The sequence below is a fragment of the Pelodiscus sinensis genome, chromosome 27, assembly GCF_052426305.1.
Source record: "Pelodiscus sinensis isolate ZL-2025 chromosome 27, ASM5242630v1, whole genome shotgun sequence".
In the NCBI taxonomy this organism is placed as follows: Eukaryota; Metazoa; Chordata; order Testudines; family Trionychidae; genus Pelodiscus; species Pelodiscus sinensis.
The window spans coordinates 5178138-5186541 of record NC_143078.1 but is presented as its reverse complement, the minus strand read 5'-3'; the positions used below and the strand labels follow the sequence as shown (position 1 = coordinate 5186541).

At 53.2% G+C, this 8404-nt stretch overlaps 1 long non-coding RNA gene across 1 annotated transcript; it reads right to left on the bottom strand.

The window, feature by feature from the left end:
- Window positions 1-4430: 4430 nt before the first annotated feature.
- Window positions 4431-7215, bottom strand: LOC149521388 (uncharacterized). The gene is made up of 3 exons (XR_016347975.1): window positions 6753-7215; window positions 6532-6623; window positions 4431-5760 (listed from the first exon to the last, which is right to left on the bottom strand). It is a non-coding gene; the product is annotated as an uncharacterized LOC149521388 (long non-coding RNA).
- Between the last annotated feature and the right edge of the window lie 1189 nt (window positions 7216-8404).

The window sequence follows — 8404 nt, the reverse complement described above, 5'->3', positions numbered from 1 at the left end:
AGGGTTAGGGGCACCCCTGTGCAAGAACCAACACTGCGACTCGTGCGCCGATGCCGCCGGACGGCCAACACCTGTCACGAAGGACAGTTCTCAAGCATGTCAAACACAGTCCGAAACAGAGCCCGTGTCTAGCAGCAAAGAGACAAAGGGGCTGTAACGGGGACACCGAGGACAGCCCCTTCTCACTCAATACACCTACAGCCAGCAACGTGATTGGTGTGCAGAAGAAAAGCAAGGGTCAAAGCTGAGGTTGGCGGGGCAGTGTCACGTAGGAAGGGCACGAGGAAAGGAGGAGGCGGGACATGGAAGGGAGAAGCTGAAAGGCGCCCCCCTGCCTGACCTGCTCATTTCCAGACCTGGGAACATTGGGATCGCTGCCGGTGGGTCTTTCTTGGCTTTTTTGGAAAAAGGGTCGAATTGATCACGGCCTCCACCAGTCCCTTACAGCCGCCCCTTCGCCACACCGTGTTCCGGGAGACCCCGGCTTCATTCAGAGAAGTCCCTAACATCACGGGACGAGAAATTCCAAAAAAGCCAAGTAGAAATCCTGCTGGGGGCAGTTTACTAGGGCTAAGGAAAGGAGAGGCTCTCAACCCTTCTTAAAGGGGGAGTCCCTTAGCCCCAAAAGGTCCCACTAGTTGAAGAGGGAGAGGGAGAAGCCATTTTCCCTTGCTAAGTTTGCCTGGCCATGCAAAGCTCCCCTGGGAGAAAGAAGCGTGGCAAAGGAGAACCAAACCCTCCGTACAGGGTGGCCCTTAAGCCGGACAACAATGACGGGTCAGAGGAGAAAAGTGTGCAATGGGAGAGACCGCCACTGCCCTCTGTAGAGGGGGCGGTCTCTGTGTCCGGCATGTGCCAGCCTCCATAGACAGGCTAAAAAGGGGAGACCTGAACCCCTGCTTAAAGGGAGAGGTCAGTGGCACCTGGCAGCTTCAAGCCTAGGAGACCGCCGCCCTTCTTAAAGGGGGGGGTCCTTCAGCCACAGCCATGGAAAGGCCTCCCTAGTTGAAGAGGGGAAAGACCTTGCCCTCTGCTTACAGGGCAGCTGTTTGGCCTGGCACGTCAAAGCGACCTGTGGCTAACGCAGCGTGGCAAAGTGACCCAAACCCTCCTTACAGGGTGGTCGTGAAGCTTTTAGGTGGCAGCGGAGGAAAAAAGCCCAGACCTCCATGCCCTCAGGAGAGGGTGGTCTTTTTGCCAAGCAAGTCCAGGCGGGACAAGACGAGGCGAGGCGAAAAAGGGACACCTGCACCCCAGTTACAGGCACAGGTCACGTCCCAGATCTATTTGAAAGGCTAGCTCCTAAAGAGCCGAAACCTACAGAGCGACCGCTCCCCTTCTTAAAGGGGGGTCACTCAGCTCTAGCTTCCTCATGAAGCAGTTTTGCTCTAAGGGGTGGACCTTCATCCCTGTTTACAGGGAGGTCCCTGGACCTGCCGCCTCAAAGGGGAAGGAAGTTGAAGTGGAAGGCCAGCGTCCCCGATACAGGGAGAGCCATGCGTGTCACGTGGGCGTCCTTTTCCCGTGGCTTCTGCTTCCGCTCTCTTTTCCCGCTCTTTCTTCAGCGCTGCTGTCTTCTTGTCCGTTTCCTCCTTTCAGCTGCTAGGGAGAGAAAAGAGGAGAAGGAAAGTGAGGCGCCGACTCCCTACGCTGCACGGCAACATCCGTTCAGAGTCAGTGCACGAGGCCCCTCTTTGAAATGATCCCCGCAGCCCGACTTCCGCGCCTACCTGCGGCAGTGAGCAGGAGTCCTGGCAGCGGCAGAAGTGGTGGCCAGCTGGGTGCAGGCTTCGCTCGGCGTGGACGCGGTTGAGAGTGCGTGCAGGTCAGGGTGACGGGAGGGCGACAGGACCAACCCCCAGTTCACTAAAAGGGGCTTGTTTCTAGAGCTAGCTTTAAAGTGCTGCCTAGTCCTGCCTTTTGTTTTAGCTTCCTCGCGGGCAAGAGAAAACGCAAACCCTAGTTAGAGGGAGCTCACTTTGGGCCCAGGCAGAGAGGGCAAAAAGGAGAGAGACCCAAAGCCCGTTTACGGGGGGGTCAGCCTTACTTCCGCCAAATCTTACTCCCTTTGAAGAAGGGGAAAGAAATGGCAAAGGGAAAAATGTCTGGAAATGAACCGGTGAGGAGGTCTCCCCTTCTCAAGAAAGCCTTCCTCCCTCTCTTAGGCCCTTCCCGACGGACCAATCCACCCCACCAAGAAAAGGACAACTTTGTGACCCTACCCTTTTCCAAGACACACGCGCCTTACTCCTTACACAGTCCCGTTAGTAGGGTTAGGGGCACCCCTGTGCAAGAACCAACACTGCGACTCGTGCGCCGATGCCGCCGGACGGCCAACACCTGTCACGAAGGACAGTTCTCAAGCATGTCAAACACAGTCCGAAACAGAGCCCGTGTCTAGCAGCAAAGAGACAAAGGGGCTGTAACGGGGACACCGAGGACAGCCCCTTCTCACTCAATACACCTACAGCCAGCAACGTGATTGGTGTGCAGAAGAAAAGCAAGGGTCAAAGCTGAGGCTGGCGGGGCAGTGTCACGTAGGAAGGGCACGAGGAAAGGAGGAGGCGGGACATGGAAGGGAGAAGCTGAAAGGCGCCCCCCTGCCTGACCTGCTCATTTCCAGACCTGGGAACATTGGGATCGCTGCCGGTGGGTCTTTCTTGGCTTTTTTGGAAAAAGGGTCGAATTGATCACGGCCTCCACCAGCCCCTTACAGCCGCCCCTTCGCCACACCGTGTTCCGGGAGACCCCGGCTTCATTCAGAGCAGACCCTAACATCACGGGACGAGAAATTCCAAAAAAGCCAAGGAGAAATCCTGCTGGGGGCAGTTTACTAGGGCTAAGGAAAGGAGAGGCTCTCAACCCTTCTTAAAGGGGGAGTCCCTTAGCCCCAAAAGGTCCCACTAGTTGAAGAGGGAGAGGGAGAAGCCATTTTCCCTTGCTAAGTTTGCCTGGCCATGCAAAGCTCCCCTGGGAGAAAGAAAAGTGGCAAAGGAGAACCAAACCCTCCGTACAGGGTGGCCCTTAAGCCGGACAACAATGACGGGTCAGAGGAGAAAAGTGTGCAATGGGAGAGACCGCCACTGCCCTCTGTAGAGGGGGCGGTCTCTGTGTCCGGCATGTGCCAGCCTCCATAGAGAGGCTAAAAAGGGGAGACCTGAACCCCTGCTTAAAGGGAGAGGTCAGTGGCACCTGGCAGCTTCAAGCCTAGGAGACCGCCGCCCTTCTTAAAGGGGGGGGTCCTTCAGCCACAGCCATGGAAAGGCCTCCCTAGTTGAAGAGGGGAAAGACCTTGCCCTCTGCTTACAGGGCAGCTGTTTGGCCTGCCACGTCAAAGCGACCTGTGGCTAACGCAGCGTGGCAAAGTGACCCAAACCCTCCTTACAGGGTGGTCGTGAAGCTTTTAGGTGGCAGCGGAGAAAAAAAGCCCAGACCTCCATGCCCTCAGGAGAGGGTGGTCTTTTTGCCAAGCAAGTCCAGGCGGGACAAGACGAGGCGAGGCGAAAAAGGGACACCTGCACCCCAGTTACAGGCACAGGTCACCATCCCAGATGTATTTGAAAGTCTAGCTCCTAAAGAGCCGAAACCTACAGAGCGACCGCTCCCCTTCTTAAAGGGGGGTCACTCAGCTCTAGCTTCCTCATGAAGCAGTTTTGCTCTAAGGGGTGGACCTTCATCCCTGTTTACAGGGAGGTCCCTGGACCTGCCGCCTCAAAGGGGAAGGAAGTTGAAGTGGAAGGCCAGCGTCCCCGAAACAGGGAGAGCCATGCGTGTCACGTGGGCGTCCTTTTCCCGTGGCTTCTGCTTCCGCTCTCTTTTCCCGCTCTTTCTTCAGCGCTGCTGTCTTCTTGTCTGTTTCCTCCTTTCAGCTGCTAGGGAGAGAAAAGAGGAGAAGGAAAGTGAGGCGCCGACTCCCTACGCTGCACGGCAACATCCGTTCAGAGTCAGTGCACGAGGCCCCTCTTTGAAATGATCCCCGCAGCCCGACTTCCGCGCCTACCTGTGGTAGTAAGCAGGAGTTCTGGCAGCAGCAAAACGCGGGGATCGCTGTATCAAGGCTTCTGTCGTTTAAGATTGGATGCCGGCCTTCCTAGTTCAAGAGGGAAATGATCTTGTTCTCTCATTAGACTGCAGTTATTTTACCTTGGATGTCTACGTGTGATCATGCTAATTGAATATGGCAAAACATCTTCTGCTTGCACACATGCTTTTTAAATAGTGATAGAAATGTAGCCGTGTTAGTCTGGTGTAGCTGAAACCCAAAACAGGACTATGTAGCACTTTAAAGACTAACAAGATGGTTTATTAGGTGATGAGCTTTCGTGGGCCAGACCCACTTCCTCAGATCAAATAGTGGCAGAAAATTCCACTATTTGATCTGAGGAAGTGGGTCTGGCCCACGAATGCTCATCAATAAACCAACTTGTTAGTCTTTAAAGCGCTACATAGTCCTGTTTCACATGCTCTTAGCAGTATTTTAAAATCATCATGTGTCAGGTGTGCTGTCATGGACACACTTTGGGCTTCAGCTAGTTGTGTTTCCAATTGTGAGAGCTGATTGGTTAATGAGGTGGCTCTTGCTGTCTCAGCATTAACATCTAGTACCATTTGTTCATGCCCTCTTTGCAAGGACTCCTAGATTTCCCAAATAAATTCACACCAAACTCCAAAGACAATTTATTAGACTCCATCTTCCATCCTTTCCATGAAAATATACGCTTAATCGTGGCTCGAGATCTCCTAAGGGCCTTACCTCTGCCCTCTAGAAAAAGAATATATCCTGACAAAAAGCTTATCCCGACTAGTCCCTGTCGCTTGCTGACAAGCAGCCGCTACTGACAGGCAGCCAGAGACACGCTTGCTTCTGGGGTGACCTGCGCCGTCCCCAAACTTGTCTCTTCTCGAGACTTTTCAATAAAAAAACTTATCCTCGGCCACAATGAAAAGGGAATGAAAGGGTTAACGGGCTCTCCCTATTTGCTCTAGCAAGGCATACGCTTCTTCCACCATGGGACTCCCCTGGTTCCGGGGTGCCCAAGCTTCGCTTGCGGTCAGGGACCAGGACCGTAAAAATCCCTCCCAGAGCCGTTGGGCCTCACTGACTACTGTACCAAAGAAAACGAAACTGACAGGACCTCCCTTAAGACAACAACCAATCACAGAAGTCCTGCCGCAGTCACCATTTCTTAGGTATCAAAAGGATTGAGAAGTTAGGCTGCAGGGGATGCCCTAACTAAAACAGATCTTCTGTCCTTTACTGGGACTGCCAGCATCTATCAATTGGTGCGGTGCCTCCCTTTCCCTTTAACAACCAATGGAAGATTCATTGTATGTAAACCAAAGAGGTATAGGTTTACTTGGGGAAAAGTTTACAAAAGAGGGTGTGGGACGGGTAACTAAAGAACAGTAGAACAACATAAAATCACTTTCACAAGCACAGTAGTCAGTCCCGTGTTGGTATGAAACCAGGACCCATTAAACAAACACCCTTGGCTAGATAACAAATAACAAGAAGAGAAAGAAAGTAACAAGAGACAATTTCATAGAAACCTTCTTCCTTAGTTCCCAAGTTGGTTGCTCAGGACCTCAATCTCTTTGCTCATGAGAGCCTTGAGAGAAGAACTCTGAGGAGATCCCACGCAGCCTGGTCCTTCCACAGCTGTAGGTGATATGTGATTGGCAAGGCTGCTGGAGAGATGATGCCTGCTGGAACTGAGGGAAGTCTTCGCATCGGCTTAGCTGGTCCGCAGTCCAGGTGGCCTAGAAAGGAAGATCCATGCAACCTGTCACTAGGATGGGCAGCGGAGATCTGAGTAACTGCTAGCCTTTTTATAAAACCTGTGGCTGAGAAACTCCTGTAAGAGAACCTATGGAATCTATCCTTACAGGAAAAGCCTGCAAAATTCCTGAGGAGATTCCGGTTCCGACTGGAACTCGTTTACCCATGGCTGTAATGAAAAAAGGCGGGAAAACCTTTCTAGTCAGGCTTAAGATCACAGGACCGATATTCAATTTGCAAAATAAAAATGCATGCCCCATTATACATAAAAACAAACACACAATTGACAATAAAATCCCAGGTTTTACTCTTAAAGGGCAATTTATAGGACTAAGAAAAGAGATGCTCTCAACCCTTCTTAAACGGGAGTCCTTTGGTGAAAGGCCCAAAAAGGACCCACGGAGAGGGGGAAGACATTTTTCCTGCTGACAGAGGAAGTGATTTCCCTGGCGATGCAAAATTACCCGTTGAGAAAGAAGCATGGCAAACGAAAACCAAACCCTCCATAGAGGGAGCGGTAACTATAACAGAGTACTTGAAAGGATAATTACTGAAGAGATGAAACCTACAGAGAGACCGCTCCCCTTCTTAAAGGGAGTTCATCCAGCTCCAGCTTCCTAATAAAGGAGTTTTGCTCTAAGGGGTGGACCTTCATCCCTGTTTACAGGGAGGTCCCTGGACCTGCCGCCTCAACCGGGAGGAAAGTTTAAAGGGAAGGCCAGCGTCCCCGATACAGGGAGACCCACGCATACCAAGTAGATGTCCTTTTCCCGTGGCGTCTGCTCTTCTTTCCCGCTTTTTCTACAGCGCTGCTGTCTTCTTGTCCGTGTTCTCCTTTCAGCTGCTAGAGAGAGCAAACGAGGAGAAGGAAAGTGAGGCGCCGACTCCCTACACTGCACGACAACATCCGTTCAGCGTCAGTGCACAAGGCCCCTCTTTGAAATTAGCCCTGCTCCCTGACTTCCACACCAACCTGCGGCAGTGAGCAGGAGTCCTGGCAGCAGCAGAAGACGTGGTCAGCTGGGTGCAGGCTTCTCTCGGCGTGGACGCGGTTGAGAGTGCGTGCAGGTCAGGGTGACGGGAGGGCGACAGGACCAACCCCCAATTCCCTAAAAGGGGCTTGTTTCTAGAGCTAGCTTTAAAGTGCTGCCTAGTCCTGCCTTTTGTTTTAGCTTCCTCGCGGGGGAGGAAGGCTGGGCAAGTGAAGACGCAAACCCTAGTTAGAGGGAGCTCACTTTGGGCCCATGCAGAGAGGGCAAAAAGGAGAGAGACCCAAAGCCCGTTTACGGGGGGGGGGTCAGCCTTACTTCCGCCAAATCTTACTCCCTTTGAAGAAGGGGAAAGAAATGGCAAAGGGAAAAATGTCTGGAAATGAACCGGTGAGGAGGTCTCCCCTTCTCAAGAAAGCCTTCCTCCCTCTCTTAGGCCCTTCCCGACGGACCAATCCACCCCACCAAGAAAAGGACAACTTTGTGACCCTACCCTTTTCCAAGACACACGCGCCTTACTCCTTACACAGTCCCGTTAGTAGGGTTAGGGGCACCCCTGCAACCAACACTGCGACTCGTGCGCCGATGCCGCCGGACGGCCAACACCCGTCACGAAGGACAGTTCTCAAGCATGTCAAACACAGTCCGAAACAGAGCCCGTGTCTAGCAGCAAAGAGACAAAGGGGCTGTAACGGGGACACCGAGGACAGCCCCTTCTCACTCAATACACCTACAGCCAGCAACGTGATTGGTGTGCAGAAGAAAAGCGAGGGTCAAAGCTGAGGTTGGCGGGGCAGTGTCACGTAGGAAGGGCACGAGGAAAGGAAGAGGCGGGACATGGAAGGGAGAAGCTGAAAGGCGCCCCCCTGCCTGACCTGCTCATTTCCAGACCTGGGAACATTGGGATCGCTGCCGGTGGGTCTTTCTTGGCTTTTTTGGAAAAAGGGTCGAATTGATCACGGCCTCCACCAGCCCCTTCCAGCCGCCCCTTCGCCACACCGTGTTCCGGGAGACCCCGGCTTCATTCAGAGAGGTCCCTAACATCACGGGACGAGAAATTCCAAAAAAGCCAAGTAGAAATCCTGCTGGGGGCAGTTTACTAGGGCTAAGGAAAGGAGAGGCTCTCAACCCTTCTTAAAGGGGGAGTCCCTTACTCCCAAAAGGTCCCACTAGTTGAAGAGGGAGAGGGAGAAGCCATTTTCCCTTGCTAAGTTTGCCTGGCCGTGCAAAGTTCCCCTGGGAGAAAGAAGCGTGGCAAAGGAGAACCAAACCCTCCGTACAGGGTGGCCCTTAAGCCGGACAACAATGACGGGTCAGAGGAGAAAAGTGTGCAATGGGAGAGACCGCCACTGCCCTCTGTAGAGGGGGCGGTCTCTGTGTCCGGCATGTGCCAGCCTCCATAGAGAGGCTAAAAAGGGGAGACCTGAACCCCTGCTTAAAGGGAGAGGTCAGTGGCACCTGGCAGCTTCAAGCCTAGGAGACCGCCGCCCTTCTTAAAGGGGTGGGTCCTTCAGCCACAGCCATGGAAAGGCCTCCCTAGTTGAAGAGGGGAAAGACCTTGCCCTCTGCTTACAGGGCAGCTGTTTGGCCTGCCACGTCAAAGCGACCTGTGGCTAACGCAGCGTGGCAAAGTGAC